The sequence below is a fragment of the Chiloscyllium plagiosum genome, unplaced genomic scaffold (genome assembly GCF_037043375.1).
Source record: "Chiloscyllium plagiosum isolate Xiang-an unplaced genomic scaffold, Cpla_swu_hap1 HiC_scaffold_9, whole genome shotgun sequence".
NCBI classification, from domain to species: Eukaryota; Metazoa; Chordata; class Chondrichthyes; order Orectolobiformes; family Hemiscylliidae; genus Chiloscyllium; species Chiloscyllium plagiosum.
In genome coordinates this window covers 42,471,644-42,490,175 of record NW_028270147.1, presented here as the reverse complement: position 1 = coordinate 42,490,175, position 18,532 = coordinate 42,471,644, and the positions used below count along the sequence as shown (strand labels likewise).

The following is an 18,532-nucleotide window of genomic DNA, read 5'->3' as shown; positions in this document are numbered from 1 at the left end:
TCATTAATTTCACCGACAATAAACTATAGCCTCTAAAAGAGATTTATTGCGTGCAAAAGTAATCTGTTCAATAGGACTCTAATAAATTGGCTCTGTATTTTTAAGGCAACATTTGCATTAACATGCTAGACCATTTAGTTACCATATAAAACAAATGTCTTTCCTCTTTTTGTGCTTAAGCACAAAAGTGAACTGCATTTTTTTAAAGTTTTGTACAGTAATGAGACTTATAAAGAGGCCGAGCCCAGAAAAAAAAGCTTATGCAGAATTAAACATGGCATGTTAACTGAAAATACAATTCTGCAGTAAACTGTTAAAACATAAAATATTAAGCCTTAAAGAGCACAGGCTCAACTAATAGCAGAAAATTAATTAAGGATACGAGGTAAATAGTTTCTCCCCAAGGTAATGGAAGTGTTAAAATAGAAGATGATCCATAGTGCAAAGAGTTAGTTTGCTTTTTCCTTGCATTTATCCTCATATCATTTCACAAACTCTAAATATATTATTTGCAGTTATTGCACGCAACACATGTACAAGATTGATATGGCCATCAGGTATTTAGTGAATATTGCAGTGGGAACTTGTCTGACCAATGTCACGTTTGCAGTACAGAAAAAAATTGCTTTTCCAAATCCGCTTCATGCAATGCATTTTCCTTCTCACAGTCCAATTATTACATTACTCTCACAGCAGTATATCTGCCTCAACATTTTGGGAAATCAATGCCCACTTGTCTGTTCTCAGAGATAAAACAGATTTACAGTTAACTGTTCTGACCAATATTGCCTGACAAAAGCTCAATGCCAACCTTCCCCAAAGGCCAATGAGATGTCAACTGTATTGCATTCCCCCTTAAAGATGTTCATTAGAAAGAAGTTGAATCTAAGAAAATGACACATAGTAGTCCATTTCTTTTGTTGCCCATCACTGCACAAATACCATCCAAAGTAGTTTCTTTTGGATTCAAAACCATTAGAAGCATGAGATATACGTCCCATGAGCACTGGCTAAAACTAAATGCAATCTCTAGAAATGAAAAGCAGTGTGTTCCGACAAAGTGGAATGAAAAAAATGTCTGGTAACTGCACATACATTTTAAGCTGAAATAAACATTTCTTCATAATCACAAAAGAGACACAAAATTCATTTCAAAACAACTGAGTTTCCCAGGAGATTCGGCTTCTCAAAATTCTTATGTTCCTGTTATTAACATGATTCAATCCCAAATTTTTCCCAGCATTACCTGGGTCAACCTTGTGAAATTAGCAAAAATTGTGCTGACAAAAACAGCAATTTGAAGGAAATACATTTTAAATACATATAAATGACATAGATAGAGAGGGGTTTCTATTTAACAATGATTTCCTTGCATTTTGCTCTCTATTAATATGCTGAAATAGGAAGGCTCAAGGTTCACTAGGTGCAAGCTTTCGAGCTTAGCTGAGATAAACAGACTAACAGTTGCATTCTGACCAATAGTGCTTGGCAAATCTCAAAGCCAACCACCCCCAAAGGCCAGTAAGATGTCAACTGTACTGAACTCTCAGCTTGAAGCTCATAAGCAAAATATTTAATTGAAGAAAATAGTGCATTAAATTTTATTTATTTTATTACCTAATGGGCAACACAAAAACCACTTCTTAGGTGCAGGTACTGAAAATAAGCTCACAAATTCTTCAGTAATGCTGAGTTTGTTGCACCAAAACCCTACATAGATAGTACATTTTTAAAAGTAAATACCTAATCACGAAAAAGCAATAACTAGTTAGATTTTTGCTGAGTCTGGAACAAAGGCAGAGGCCAATATGCCTCAATACTCCATTTTCAAAGCTTGTCATCTGACTTTAGTCCCACTTATACAAGCAAAAATTCACTCAGCTGAGTCAGATAAATTGGTATCTAAATCCGAATACAGCCCTTGCAAGGCCCTTTTTGAACTTACAGGACCAGATGTTTTACAGCTTTGGTGTGAACTGCTCAAGCCTCAACTTCAAGCTTCACATCCTACTTATCTCTAAACTCTATTTCCAGCCTCACCCACGGTTTATTATCACCAGAATCAATTAAACATGCCTTGCTTCTAATAAACTCTAACCAAGAAGGTTATGACCCATATTCTCTTTGACACCAACATTATGCGGTCATCCTCTAGTGGTTCCATGCCCCCTCATCTACACAGTGTTTGTACTTTCCTCTGTCAAATACCTTAGGATATTTTATTATATAAAAGACATTGTTAAATATCATTAATTCACAGAAATACACTGTTTACAGCACAAAGCTGATCCTCTGCTCCGAAGCAACTGAACAATCTTAAACTATTCCCATTGTTCTTCACTCTCTCCTGAACCTTTTCCTTTCAATGTTCCTCTAGTATTCCCCAAAAAGCGCAAGGTTTCTGGCATCAACAGCATCTTATGGATGGACATTCATATTCCAGCAACCTTCGTAATAAAATATCCCCTCGCTTCACGTGAGCTTACCCAGCATTTAACACCTATCCAAAGTGTCTTTGCAGGTGGTGAACTGCCTTCTTGAACCAGAATGGTGCTAATAAGGTAAAAGGCCTCCTTCTACACCCCAACACTTCCGTGATTCTGTGGAGTTCCAGGTCTTTGACCAAGTGACAATACTAAGTGACCTACTTTCAGAACGTTTCAGAGAACACCTCTGGGACACCCGCACAAACCAACCCAACCGGCCCGTGGCTGAACACTTTAACTCCCCCTCCCATTCCGCCAAGACATGCAGGTCCTTGGCCTCCTCCATCGCCAGACCATAGCAACACGACGTCTGCAGGAAGAGTGCCTCACCTTCTGCCTAGGAACCCTCCAACCACAAGGGATGAATGCAGATTTCTCCAGCTTTCTCATTTCCCCTCTCCCCCCACCTTATCTCAGTCCCAACCCTCGGACTCAGCACCGCTTTCTTGACCTGCAATCTTCTTCCTGACCTCTCCGCCCCCACCCCCTCTCCGGCCTATCACCCTCACCTTATTCTCCTTCCACCTATCGTATTCCCAACGCCCCTCCCCCAAGTACCTCCTCCCTACCTTTTATCTTAGCCTGCTTGGCACACCCTCCTCATTCCTGAAGAAGGGCTTATACCCGAAACGTCGATTCTCCTGCTCCTTTGATGCTGCCTGACCTGCTGCACTTTTCCAGCAACACATTTTTAAGCACTTTTTCCCAAGTGACAATAAAGACAATACAATTCAATATTTTCACTAAGGCTCTTGAATATGACGCTAAATGAAGAGATCTCCAAGAGCTAATCTCCATTCTTAAAACTGTACTAATGTTGTACCATCAGCCTCTAATAGAACAGAAATTTCAGAAAGGCTTGCATTTTCCACATCCTCAGAGGCCAGGGTGTGTACATTTTTTCCTCTAAGATGAAGTGAAACAAACAGGCATACAATACACGTTCTATCACTTGAATAGAGAAGGAGGAATCAAGACAGGATGTCAAGACTCCCACAAGGCACATTCAAAATAATACCAACAATATCTCAAGCATGTAAAATACTGGGCATAAATATCACAAAGGCATATTCTATTGATAAAGCTGGAAGGATAGGTTACAAACAATATGATATACGATGACCCGGTGAAAGTGAGGACTGAAGATGCTGAAGATCAGAGTCGAGAGTGTAGTGCTGGAGAAGCATGGCAGGTCAGGCAGCATCCGAGGAGCAGGAGAATCAATGTTTTTGGCATAAGCCCTTCATCAGGAATGATGCCATATATGATGACCCAGATACCGCGACTCTATTCATCCTATTATATGCACAAAATAGATCTGTCTTTTTGTTAAAACAAATCAAATAAAAGCACAAAAGAAATAATGATGGCAATGTAACAATGTTACATTTGAGTGTCCCCATCTCTTCCCAGATCACTAAATTGCTTTTGGATAATTTATATGGAAAGTAAATACAACAAAATTTTGGGGCCAGAGATGTACATAACAACTTTAAAGTTGATGCTGAAGATGAAGGCAGGATTATCAATGAGTTTTGGGTGTAGGTTTGCTCGCTGAACTGTAGGTTTGATATCCAGACATTCATCACCTGGCTAGGTAACATCAGTGGCAACCTCCAAGTGAAGCGAAGCTGTTGTCTTCTGCTTTCTATTTAGATCTTTCTCCTGGATGGGGTTCCTGGGGTTTATGGTGATGTCATTTCCTGTTCGTTTTCTGAGGGGTTGATAGATGGCATCTAGATCTATGTGCTTGTTTATGGCGTTGTGGTTGGAGTGCCAGGCCTCTAGGAATACTCTGGCATGTCCTTGCTTAGCCTGTCCCAGGATAGATGTGTTGTCCCAGTCGAAATGGTGATTTTTTTCATCCGTGTGTAGGGCTATGAGGGAGAGGGGGTCATGTCTTTTTGTGGCTAGCTGGTGTTCATGTATCCTGGTAGCTAACTTTCTTCCTGTTAGTCCTACGTAGTGTTTGTGGCAGTCCTTGCAAGGAATTTTATTGATGACATTGGTTTTGTCCATGGGTTGTACTGGGTCTTTTGAGTTTGTTAGTTTTTGTTTGAGAGTGTTGGTGGGTTTGTGTGCTACTAGGATTCCGGTGGGTCTCAATAGTCTGGCTGTCATTTCTGAAACTTCTTTGATATATGGTAAGGTGGTTAGGGTTTCTGGCTGTGTTTTGTCTGCTTGTCGTGGTTTGTTCTTGAGGAATCTGCGCACTGTGTTTTTTGAGTATCCGTTCTTGTTGAATACGTTGTATAGGTGGTTCTCCTCTGTTTTTCGAAGTCCGTCTGTGCTGCAGTGTGGTGGCTCGTTGGAATAGTGTTCTGATACAGCTTCGTTTGTGTGTGTTGGGATGGTTGCCGGTGTAGTTGAGTATGTGGTCAGTGTTTGTCGGTTTTCTGTATACGCAGGTTTGTAGTTCTCCGTTGTCCTTTCTTTCTACTGTGACATCCAGGAATGCGAGTTTGTTGTCAGTTTCTTCCTCCTTGGTGAACTTTATACCTGTGAGGGTGTTGTTGATGATGTTAAATTTCTCTTCTATCTTGTTTCGTTTTGTGATGACAAAGGTGTCATCTACGTAGCGAACCCAGATTTTTGGTTTCATAATTGGTTCTAGAACAAACAGCCCTACCAATCCAAGGTACCCTGCAACCACATGGGATCAATGTGAATTTCACCAGTTTCTCTATTTCCACTCCCCTCACCTTATCCCAGTCCCAAGCCTCCAACTCGGCACTGCCCTTTTGACCTGTCCATAGTCTTTACCATCTATCCACTCCACCCTCTTCTCCGACTTATCACCTCCTCCCCAACCTTGATTCTCAGCAACCCTCCCTCCAGCCCCACCCCATTCCCAATTATCTATCACCAACACTAGACCACAAGCCTCATTCCACATGAAGGACTTATGCCGGAAACGTCGATTCTCCTACTCCTCAGATGCTGCCTGACCTGCTGTGCTTTTCCAGCACCACACTCTCAACTTTGATCTCCAACTTTTGCAGTTTTCACTTTCTCCTGAGAGAAAGGAAACAATAGGTAATAGTCGATGGATGAAGTTGCAACTGGAAAATTGTTTCCAGTGGTGTGCCACAGAGCTCAGTTAGGGCCCTTACTGTTGTTGTACTAAAATTGTGACTTCCCAATCAGACACGCTCTGTTCTGGCACCCACAGTACTTCTAGTTTTCTCAGTATTGGCATTTAGGAGCTCTGCATCGATGTTCATTCATATTACTTTGTAGAACTTTGGTCTAGTTCATACCCTAAATTCTGGTTCTGTCACCCAATTGAAAAACCAGTCACCCATTTGACACGTGATTGATGGGAGTTGAATAAAATGTTTGCATGTTGAATGAAATTGATATTTTTGATGGCTTAAAAGGTTTCATCAAGGTGTCAGTAACTCATCATGGCATTAGAGTAAATAACTTGCATTTAATTTATGATTGTTTTGACTCTGACATGGGACCTCCCACGGTCTGGCAAAATCTCAGCCCCAAAGCTGCCAGATTAGAGAAGTACTGTGTGTATATTAATAATGTAGACTTTAACGCGGAGGCCTGATTGGGAAATTTGCAAATGTTTCAAAAATTGACCATGCAGTTGATAATGAGGATAGCTGTTCATGCCAGGATATTATCAATGGTTCGGTGCAGTTGGCAGAAAAGTGACAAATCTCAGGGAATTAAGAGGATATTGAGTAGAATACAGGAAGTGAGAGGCCATGGAGTGCATGCCCACAGATCTCTAGAGGTGGCAAGTCAGTGGATAAGGTGGCAAATAAAGTTTATACAATGCTTTCCTTTATTGGATGAGGACACAGTACCAAAACAGGAATGTAATACTGACAGTGTATGAAATGCTAGTTAGTTCACAGCTGGAATTTTGTGTACATTTCTGGTCACCACATCACAGGAAGGATGTAATTGGTCTGGAGAGAGAACTGAGGAGATTTAAAAGATTGTTGCCAAATCTTGAAAATTGCAGCTGCAGGTCCTACTTGGTTATGCCGATATCTCTGGGCTCAGAGAAATTTTGTCAACAAAATCAATGTTTTACATTTCAAAAGGCCCTGCTAAATTAGGGACTGGCAAAAATGAAGTCTAAAACATGGACTAGACTTCACATTGGTGTCCCGCCTGCCATTTTAAAAGACCTTTGAATTTGGGTGACTCTACAAAATCTGGACCGGTTAATTAAAAGCACTTTTGAAAAAAATGTAAAAAGCTGAAGTTGACAAGATACGTGGAACTTTTTCCAGTTGGTGAGATTGGGGCTAAACAAAATCTGACTGTTGACTGATCAGCAGAACCTTTTATGTGAGCTTCTAAATAACAAAGTAAATTAATAGAGAAATACAATAATGCAGCCAGACTTTATGGTCAAGATATGCAGGATATTGACTTATATTTGGTCAATATAAACCGGTAGAACTGCATAAAGAAACATTGCATAGGAAATGTTGTTCTCCTCGGAACAGCGGGAGCTGAGAGATAACCTAACCAACTGTACAAATTACGTGGGATCTAGATCATATCAACAAGCACAACTTATTTCCAAGGACTTCCACATCATTCCCAGGGGCACAGACTTAAGATGATGGGCAGGAATTCGAGAAGAGATGAGGAAAACTATTTTCACCCACATCTCAATGCCCAGTTTGATTATTGGGGCAGAAATCCTCAACTCATGCAAAAGTTACATGGATCAGCATCTGAAACATTGTAACCAACAAACTAACCAAGTACTAGAAGATGGAATTAAAATGTACGGCCAGTGCTTTTTTTCCTCCTTTATCAGCTGATGTGCACATGATGGCCTGAATCGCTTCATTCCATGCCATAACGTTTTATGGGTCTAAAAGCTGCCTAAATCAAAACGCTCCTTATACTGAATCTGTAATGCCCAACCATATCACATATGTGAGCTCCTAGGCCCTTTGAAAGGTTTGTTTATTTTCGTCAGTGAGTGTGACTTAACTATATGTTGTCTGAGGTCTAATTGCTGCTACAAACATAGCCTGCAAATAGTGGGCCTCTGCTTTTGTCAGAGCAAATCCATCACATGTATACTCCGTTTCCCTTGTTCACCAAATACCAGCCCTCACTGAAAAACTCTCATAACTGGTCCACTCAAGAACTCAGTAATCACAGCATCACCCTGTGCTCAATAACTGCCTAATCAATGCCTTAAAACTCTCACCCCACATTAACAACCCTCCTCCTATGCACTCCCCCATCTCTCAAATTTTCACTCTGGGTCACGAAGTCTGAAGCACTAAACGTGATCACATCTGGAACATATTTCGGAAGTACTGGCCTACATGGTCTCAGTACAATCAATGAATCACTATACCATGACCTTGCCTATGCCAGCTCTCACCACTGATTCTTCTTCCAATTTAGTGTGCACCTAGAGCACGACATAAAACTCTGAATATTGTGCTACCAATGCAAAAACAGCACAATAAATACTTCAGAATATTAGTGCTATATTTGGCTTTAAAAATACACATTAAAGCAAGTATGTATTTCAAATAAGAACAGAGAGCACAAGGAAGCAAGTGCAACCATTTATTCAATCCTTTGACCTTGGTCCGCCATTCCACTAGATATGGCCAATGATCTAACTCTACACCATTTTTCCATACTATCCTCATATCTGTGATGACAGAAATTTATTTACCCCTATCTTGAACACAATCAATGGCTGAGCCTCCAAAGCCGTTTTGGACAGAGGATTCCAAAGATTCGTCTCAGCAAAGAAACTCATCCTCACCTCAGTCTCAAATGGCATGGAGGTTGACGATCAGCTATTACTGAGTGGAAATGTGGAGCAGGGTCAAGGGATTGAATGGTTATTCCTGGTCATGTAACATGTGCTCTGTCCTTATTCTGACATTCTTCCCCCTCCCCAGTTGTACATTCCTTAACCAGGGGAAATACAGGTCCTCCACCTACCCGGTCAAACTCTAAGAATTTAAGCCCTTTAAGACCTAACAAAGTCATTTGACTTTACAAAAGCAAAGAGAGATGGTTTTCCAGAATACAAAGCTAACGTCAGGTGGTGCACAAGATCCGTGAAACAATACGATTTTGTCCTCAAATAGAAAATCACAGTGTCCATCATCTGATCTCTACATAAAAAACAAGCCTGTTATCAAGTCTTGCAAAAATAGCACTGTCCTTGTAAAGATGTCTGCCACTAGAAGTGATGATGCACTGCTAAAACAGTGGCAATATTCAAACATAAAACACGTCTCCAAAGAAAGCAATTAGAAAGGCGATGTCATCCATGTTCTGGATGGATTAAAGTGATTCCAAAAAGCAGGGAAATCAAGTGTGGAATGAGACTAGGAGACGTATGCAAGAAAAAAAATGCTTGCTCCTCTGGGAAATGTTCAAATCCCATCTCATTGACGATGTAATCAGTGATGTGAGATTGATAAACACCAGCGTGGCAGTTATTCCTGGTGGTCTTATGAGTGTTGCTCAGCCTTGACTGAGTGTGTAAATAAACCCCTCAAGAATAATGAGGAACAATAAATGTCAGAAAAAAAACTGATTCACTGAGTGGAAATATGCAAGCACTCTCACGAGCAACAATGGACTGGATTTTCCAATAGCCAGATAACTCTAGAAGGGAGTTGCACACAGGATCCCTACAGAATCCCCTGCATAACAGACTCCAGAGCAGTTGCCTTGAAAACTGAAAGTTTGGCCTCCTCACTCTGAAGCCTCAAATTATCCATTTAAATCAGAGGGTTAAGTAAATCGTTACTATGGAAATGTTTGGCTAGTCTATGGTTTTTAATGTTAAGTTATGTTAGCCAATTAATCATCATAAAAATCTATATGATTTGTAATGTACAATAAAAATGCCAAAGGATTAATATGAATTCTTTGGTTTGTTGCTTTTACTTAATTCCATCACAATATTTCTTTTGGGATTTCACTTGGACTCAATCAAGCACACAAATCAACAAAATCAAACTCCCCCTGAAAATTGGTACCTATTTAAAAGATGCCCATGATAATGATAAAGCTGAAGGTTTAGTGAACCCATGAAAGCTAAGAAAATCTTATCATTTATCACTAAGGAGACAGAAGACAGAAACAGGAAGGTTATGCTTTAGTTACATGGTTTTGATGAGACTGCATCTGAAGTACTATGTACAGTATCCATCATCTTATTTAAAAAAGAATGCAAATACATTGGAGGCAGTCCAGAGGAATTTTACCAAACTAGCCCCTGGACTGAGAGGCTTACCTTGGGTTGAAAGGTTAGACAGGCTAGATTTGTATCAACTGGAGCTGAGAAGAGCACTAGGTGACTTGATTGAAACATATGAGATCATGAGGGGTCTCGGTAGGGTAGATGTGAAGAGGATGTTTCTTCTTTTGGGAAAACCTTGACCTATAGGTTGAAAAGTTTTAAAAATCAGGGGTCACCTATTAAAATAGGTCAGGTTTTTTTTTCTCTCCAAGAGTTATGAGTCTTTGAAATTCCCTTCCTGAATAGGTAATGGAAACAGAATTCTTGAATATTTTTAAGGCAGAGGTAAATAGGTTCTTGTTAAGCAAGAGGTGAAAGGTTATGAGGAGTAGGTAGGAATACAGATTTGACATGATAATCAAATCTTATTGGTTGATGGAGGTGAGTGGCCTACTCGTAATTCAATATTTGTAAAAAGGAATTGAAATCCTTTTTCTGTGGAACTTTTAACGATGCATTCTAAATGAAATCAGTTGCAATGGACTCTGATCATTGTACAGTATTTGCCAGTAATAAATAATGGGTTTACCATGAATACATGTCTATCCAAATAATGGTGATTGGTCTTATACAGTTCATCTGACTGTACTCAGCTTGTACCCAAGTTAACAGATCAGATTTTTGCCTGGGCTAAATTTGTTTCAATTCAATTAAAGATATTTTCATTTTCTACATTCCAACAGAGACTAAACTTCCAAAAGCACCTAATTGCCTGGCTGTATCTGGGAAAGGTGCTATAATCTCTATTTAAACCTCAGCTGAACTATTTAGAGCACAACCTCAAATTGAAAAAAAGGATAGAATACTCAGAACTTAACTGTATTTCATTCCTTCACTCAGCCTGCAAGTCAATTAAATAGATATAGGGTGCACACACTAACTTAAGCAATTCTTTTACTATTCTTCATCGGATGTGGACATTGCTGGCATGGTTCTATTTATTGCCCAGCCTAAATTGCCCTAGAGAAGGCTGGCTTCTTGAACCACTGCAGTGCTTGACATGTTGGGACACCCACAATGCTGGAAGGAAGGAAGTTCCAGCATTTTAGACTAGAAACAGAGAAGGAATTGTGATATCGTTCCAAGTCAGAGTGGAAAACCGCTTGGAAAAGAACTTTGAAGTGGAGGTATCCCAAGACTCACTTTGTGGAAGGAAGTTTAATGTTAAAATGTAGCTGTTGTTGAGGTAATCTGGTAAACTGTCACCACCCCTTGCTGTGACAGGGGTCCACAATAACTTTTGTATTATTAGCAGCACATATATTACAGAATGAGAAACCTATTTCGATGTCACTGCACATAAAATAGCACCATTATTCAGCCACCATACTGTCATTTTAGCACCTTAATTAGTACAAAGTAGAGAAGGAAACCCATATTCAATGCCATCTGTCACCAATTATCCATTTCCATACATCTCAAACATAAAATATTTCAGAAAATAACACAATAGTTCTGTAAACAGCCTCATAAATATATCAAAAGCAGTGTTATACAGATGTCTAAATTAATCCCAAAAGGCTTTGTACCAATATGATGCGATATCACCACATTAGGTGTTATCAAGCTTCACAGAAAAAGCAATTTTTCTTGGAAAACATTCTGTTGTTTTGATGGCAAAGCCTCAAGGCCTAATAAGAACAAATAGTGTCTGCTCTATTGAGTGATGGTAACAGCATATCTTCTGCTGAACTGTAAGGCTGCAAGTGTTGACTCCCTTCATCCAAACTGAAATTATTATTTAACATTCGTTGCCATGGAGAACTAAGCATACAGCTTAGAAATACATAATGTGCTTTTGAAAAACAAACTCAGACACATTTCTGAAATTGCTTCCTGCCTTCCATATGGTTAATCTCAGTGCATTATAATAAAAGCAGATTAAAGGAAGATCCAAACAAAAAAACATTTAGAAGCTACTGCCCACAATTCTTCAGCTCTTGTTGGCTATCAAAAAGTGGGGGAATAAATTGATGCTGTTTTAATCATACATCTAGACTGTTATCTACACTTTAGACTTATGAAAAGAACAAAATAAAAGAGAGTAAATAAAAATTGATGCAAACTCAAAAACCATGGTTACTGTGGCTTTAAGGACAGTCAAATTGTAACTAAGTGACAATTACAATTGTGGAATCACTGTAAATCATATGTCTTCCTGTATTTTACTCTATATAGGTGGAGAAGGTTATTCTATTTTTTTTAAAAGGCTGAGCTTTTTTTAGTAAATAAAATCAAAGACAGTCAAATTCTCATTCTGAACATTTTATATTCCATTATCTGACCAACTTTTCACTATTCTCAACTTCAATAGAAAAGGTCAGAGAAAAATTTGAAACTATTATACAGATGCTGGAAATCTGAAACTGAAACAGAAAATGGTGGAAACATTCTCCAGCCCACTCTCAACTCTGTGCTGTCAACTTCCTTCACTGTTCCTGTAAAGCTCCACATAAATCCAGGGTACTGCAACGCACCTACTGATTAGATACTTCATAGCCTTCCATGGTCAAAACAGAGTTTATCTCTTTTAGATCATTTTTTGTTTTTGGAAAGTAGCATAATTATTCTTTTTCTCATTATGGATAGTTAGCATGGCTTTGTGCATGGGAAATAGCGTCTCACAATCTTGAGTGAGTTTTTTGAGAGCATAACCAAAAAGACTGATGAGGGCAGAGTGGTAGACATTGTCAATAAGGACTTTAGTAGAACCTTTGACAAAGTTCCACATGGGTTGACTGATTAGTAAAGTTAGATTACATGATTCAGGGAGAATTTGCCAATTGGATACAAAATTGGCTTGATGGTAGGGAACAGAGGGTGGTGGTGGAAGGTTGTTTTTCAGACTGGAGGCCTGTGACCAGCTGTGTTCTGCAGGGATCAGTACCTGGGTCCACAGTAGCTTGTCATTTATATGAATGATGCGACTGAGAATTTAGGATGCATGCTTATTAAGTTTGCAGATGACACCAAAATTGTTGGTATAGTGGACAATGAAGAAGGTTAACGAATATTACAAAGAGATCTTGATCAATAGGATCAATAGACTGAGGAGTGGTAGATGGGGTTCATTTTGGATAAATGTGAGGTATGGATTTAGGTAAAACAAACAATGGTTGGACTTATACAGTTAGTGGTAGGGCCATGGTACTGTTGTTGAACAGAGATAGGTTCAGGTACATAGTTCTTTGCAAGTTGTGTCACAGGTAGACAGGGTGGTTAAGAAAGTGCTTAGCACACTTGCCTTCATTGCTCAGACCAGTGAATATAAGAGTTGGGATGTCATGCTGAGGTTGTACAGGAGGTTGTTGAGGCCTCTTCTGGAGTACTGCGTACAATTCTGGTTGTCTGTTATAGGAAGGATATTATTAAATTGGAGAGGGTTCAGAAAAAAGATTTACCAGGATGTTCCTGAGACTGGAGGGCTTATGTTAAAAGGAAGGGCTGGAGAGGCAGGGACGTTTTTCCACTGGCGCATAGGGGGTTGAGAGGTGACCTTATAGAGATTTACAGAATCATGAGGAGTACAGATGAAGTGAAAAGCAAGGGTCTTTTCCCCAGGGTGGGGATGTTCAAAACATTAACAGGAAGGGTTGAGGGGGATATGGGCCAAATGCAGGCAAGTGAGACTAATTTAGTTTGGGAAACTCAGTCAGCACAGATGAGTTGGACTAAAGGGTCTGTAACCATGCTGTACAATTGTTTTATTTAGGCACCTTGCATCATGGCCTAATTTGTCACTTAATCTGCTGAACCACCACCCAATCACAGAAACAGTCTACCTACTTCTTGTACTTATTTGTACATCACTAATCTCTTCCAGTGTTAGTGAAAGGTCATCAACTTCAAATGATAAATCTCAGCAGATGTCAAACCTGCTGAGTCTTTCAGCACTTTGTCTTTTTTATCACCATCACTTACAAGTTTCCTTCCAAGCCAGGCACGATCTTGGCTTGAAATCGTATCTTCCTTTCTTTGTTTCTGGGATTTTGCTCCCATGACACTGTCCCACAGTACTGTGCACTTTGGATGTGCCGACACAAGATGACCTCCAGTAGTTTAAGAACACAGGTCACTATCAACTTCAAGAGCAATTAAGGATGGACAACAAATGCAGGCCTTAAAGAGAATTTCAAAAGAAAAAAGTGCTAGGCCAGCTTTTTATATTAGACAACAATTTTTCCAACAATCTGAGGGAGCTGCATTCAATGAAGGAAATACTCTGAGGAGGTAATAAACCCATTGCATCCCTGAGGGGTCTTATGACCATTAACACCATCTTAAGTATTTAACAGGTGAAAATCTTAATCCACAGCAAAAATTATGAAGGCACCTCATTTCAGAAACACTAATTCTGAGGCCACCCACTTCAAATGTGTTATTTTTCTGTAAAGTCCCACAACTGTGGATTTCTCAGCTCAAGCTTGAGGCTCACAGGCATGTATGAAAGGCACTATTACAATAATCATGGGGGACTTAACATGCAGATGGTCTGAGAAAATCAGGTTGGTAGCAGGATGCCAAGAAACGTATTTGTAGGATTGGCTGTATGTTTTTTTTTTTCGAGCAGCATGGAGTAGAGTCTACAAGGGATTAAGCAATTCTGGATTTGGTGATGTGCAATCAAGTTGACTTGATTGGGGAGTTCGGACTCAGTGACCATATGATAGAATTCACCCTGCAGTCTGAGACAGAGAAGCTGGAATCAGACGTAAAGGTATACAATTGAATGAAGGTAACTTTAAAGACATAAGGGAGGAGCTGGCCAGAGTTAGTAGCAAGGAAGATGAAAGAACAGCAAGGGGAGAAGTTTCCAGGGGTAATTTGGAAGGCACAGCAGAAATTCATTCCAAGGAGGAAACAAAACACTACAGGAATGATGAGGCACCACTGCTGATAAGCTAAGTCAAGGCAGCATAAAAGCACAAGATAAAGTATACAATGTGGTTAAGATCAATAGGAAGCCTTTTAAAACCAGCAGGGGGAACTAATAAAGCAATAAGGTGGAGAAGTTGAAATAATGATAGTAAGCTAGCTAGTAATACAAAAGAAGATTGCAATAGGTTTTTTTAAGAGTTAAGTTAAGAGAGAGGCAGGAACAGACATTGGACCACTGAAAAGTGAGGCTTGAGTAGTAGTATTGGGAACAAAGAAATGGTGGAGGAACTGAATAGGCACTCCATCAATCTTCTCAGTGGAAGACACCAGGAGAACACCAGAAATCCCACAGAGTCAGGGGCAAAAGTGGGTGCGGTGGCCATTACTAAGCAGAAAATGCTGGGAAGCTGAAAGGTTTAAAGATGGATAGATCACCTCTGGGTTCTGAAGGAGATGAAGGAAAGGATCAGTCAGAGATGGGACAAGTAAAGGTGATAGCAGAATGGAAATTGGAAGTGAAGTTGATAAACCTTTCCAATTCCAGACAAGAGAGGGGAGCAAAACCAATGATATCATCAATATGCCAGAGAAAAGTGGGAGATTCAATGGACTGAATGCCTTAATTCTGTTCCTATAACTTATGGTCTTATTCATGTTCCTTCATGGGCTGTGCACTCCTGTACAGCCCTGGGTCACACAGCAACTTCACAGCTCCTGCAAGCTTCTGCCATCTCCAGGCTACCTGCTTGGTTTAATGATGAGGATGACTATAGGTATTTCTACGAGCTTCATGCTAGGCATATCTTAGACTCTCTTTTTCTCCACTGAAATCTGTCTTCAAAATACCTTGATACCTTGATCAAGATATTTTTCAATGTATAATTTCAGTTACATCACACTGTAAATTTTTGCTATAAATTCTGTGCCTTAGAATTGTGTCCTCCACTATCACCTGAAGGAGCGTCGCTCCGAAAGCTAGTGTGCTTCCAATTAAACCTGTTGGACTATAACCTGGTGGTGTTGTGTGATATTCAAAAATTGAAAGTAATTTTGCAGTAGAGTTTTTGCCCCTGCACTAGTTCTGCTGCTGAAAACTTTGTTCATGCCATGGTTATCTCTAGATATTTTCTAATCAACCTGTTCAGAGATGTTATGACATGCCTCTGGAGCAGGTAGCACTTGAACCCAAATCTCCTAGTCCAGTGGTCACTACCACTGCAATATCTCTAGACTTGTCTGTGCCATTCATCTCTGGTCTTTCATATTCTTCCATCTATTAACAACATTATGTCTAAAGTTCTGCTGTCTTTTCTTGTTTATCTACACAGTTATCAATGCCCCAAATTTAAAATTCTCCTCCTTTTAAGACCTTGCTTCTCCCTACATAATTACTCTCCTTTAGTCCAACAATCCTTTAAACTATATGCACATTCTCTAATTCTGGCCCATTGAGCGTCCAAATTTAATTAGCCCACCAATGGTGGTCACGGCTTCAATTGCCAAGGCCATAAGTTATGGAATTCCTTCCTCAAATTTCTCCGCTGCCTTACTTCTCTGACCTTCTTTAAGATGTTCCTATATGACAAAGTTTTAGCAATTTTTCCTAATATCACCTTGAATGACAGGTATTGCTTTATAATTCTCAGAGGCTGGGAATATTTTATTACATTACAGGTGCTGGTACAGTTGGTCCTCTTGTTCTTTGTCTGTGTAAAATCAGGCCCAGAAAACAACATGAACATGATTTAAAGACATGCACAATATTAAACCAAATGTTACATTCACATGCCCTTACAAGATCCAGGTTTTGTTACAATTAATAAAAAGCAACTGGCTATAAACCTAGTTACAATTGTTAGCAGTCTTGTGCCTACTATAATAATATTCATTTATGCTACTTTTATTTCACATTTTAACATTCAGAAAAAAAGATCAAAAATATTTCATATTTTTTTATGTTGACTTGGTGTTTGGCACTTGCCGTCTCCAAAAAAAAATGGTTTTAATTCACCCTGCAAGTGTGAGTCAGTTTATCCTCCCATTTCCGTCAAGCTCCACAGCTGTCTAATTTCCTGTCATACAATCTAAACTTGGCATCACTTTTTGCAGCTGCCTGATTTCCTCTGCTACATTTTAACCTTCGCCCTTTGCCTAGGTTACTCAACCTTTTATCCCCCAAATCACTTTGACCCACTGCTGAGTGAAAAAAACTGAAATTCGCTCCCTACTTTAATCAGGAGTCTACCTTCCCCAAACAGTCTGCAGCAATTCAGTAAGGCAGCTCTCCTCCACATTCTCAGGAGCAACTCGGGATGGGGAGTAAATACTGGCCTAGGCAGGTCATCCACCTGACTGCAGCCACTTAAACCAGTATGTTCCGGCTGCTGTTGTTGTCATCCTTTTGCAGTTAATTTACTATTGCCATTACTATATTGGCTTAAAATGTTTATATTAGCAAATGAAAAGAAAATACATCTATCTATATCCCCCACTAAAACTTCCTGCGAGAAATCCTGTGGTAAATTAAATCCACGCCTCACAGAGAAAACCAGAGATACTGACAGATTGAAAATGAGATACAGCATGCAATTCAGAGAGAAAGGGGATTTAAGGAGACACACCACGAATAAATCCAGAGAAATACTGAAACACAGAATGTATAACATATCAATATGGTAATGACTGAAATCAATCCTATCATTCAGAGCCATGCATGTTCTTACCACATTACCAGAGTTCCCATGGCCGCCTTCATACAAAATAAAATTAAATCATTATTTTCCAGAGATTTGAAATATTTCACTTCAACTAAACAGAGTGTGCTCATTCTTGGCTTGTGGATATTTTACTTTGTTAAGACTGGTATAATTTTTTTTAACCACCTTGCAAAAGTCAACAGCTAAGCAACAAGATAACAAAGCTCTGAGTTTCTAACGGTGTTTCATACTGTTCTATTAATTCAGATTCTATTAACTTGGCACCTGTGAGTTGTGCGAGGTAAAATCAGCCAAGCAATGGAGGACACCACATGGATGCCTAGCTTCAGGATTCCAAATTAAAATAGAACAGCAGCTTCAATATCTTCTTTTGCCACACCATCCAATGTACTGTGAGATGAAAAGCTAATGCATCAAATCAAGAGATGAGAACCACCAGGGTGAGTTCTTAATTTATTTTTTCTGCACAAAAGTCACACAAAATCAACAATTTCTGACATTTCATTCAAAATACTTGAATGGATATCAGAAAGTCGATGAAAGTAGGTTGTGACTCCTAGCTGATATCATTCCTGAACAAAGAAATATCCCAGATTGAAATCTAGCTTGATAGTTCAAATTTTAGAGTTTTTTTTTGGTTCAAATGAAATGATTTTTCACTGAAACACAAACACATAATTCAGTGGTTTAAAAATAAAACTGAAGTTTAGTAAAGGTAAATGAAGATAAAACTGAACAAACCAAGCTGAAAATTTTGAAAGAGAGTAATCCTATTAATCCCAATAGTACTCCTTTACAATACTCTCTGATAAAGGTTGCAGAGGTGGGGTGAGCCCTGGTCAAAGTGTCTGCAATTGCTTTCAAAAGCTAAGTTCACAAAATCCTGAAGCTTAATAAACATTGGTGAGGCGTCATATTAATATATGAGCAGAACATAATCAGGATAAGCTGATGCCCATGGCACATTACGCTAAATTGAGAAGACCACTAAAGAAATCAAAAATCAAGGTGGCGAAAGGCACGGACAAAAGCAATAAAAATGGAAGCTGGAAATGTCAAAAGAAAGAAAAGACTTGTACTTAAAAAGCACCTTTGGCTATAAAGTGCTTTGTCATTTCCTATGAAATATATTTTGGAATGCAGTTATTATTGTAATATAGTAAACATGGCAATTATTT

General features: G+C 39.2%; 1 protein-coding gene and 1 long non-coding RNA gene across 10 annotated transcripts in view; one reads left to right on the top strand and one right to left on the bottom strand.

The window, feature by feature from the left end:
- The window catches only part of mast2 (microtubule associated serine/threonine kinase 2), a 412,521-nt gene that overhangs the window by 238,550 nt on the left and 155,439 nt on the right, over window positions 1–18,532 (bottom strand). The gene's annotated exons all lie outside the window — the stretch shown is intronic.
- LOC148149131 (uncharacterized) overlaps window positions 1–18,532 on the top strand; it is an 89,986-nt gene that overhangs the window by 41,692 nt on the left and 29,762 nt on the right. Inside the window, exon 3 of the long non-coding RNA XR_015758145.1 lies at window positions 17,601–17,794. This is a non-coding gene — a long non-coding RNA (uncharacterized LOC148149131). The remainder of the gene's footprint in view (window positions 1–17,600; window positions 17,795–18,532) is intronic.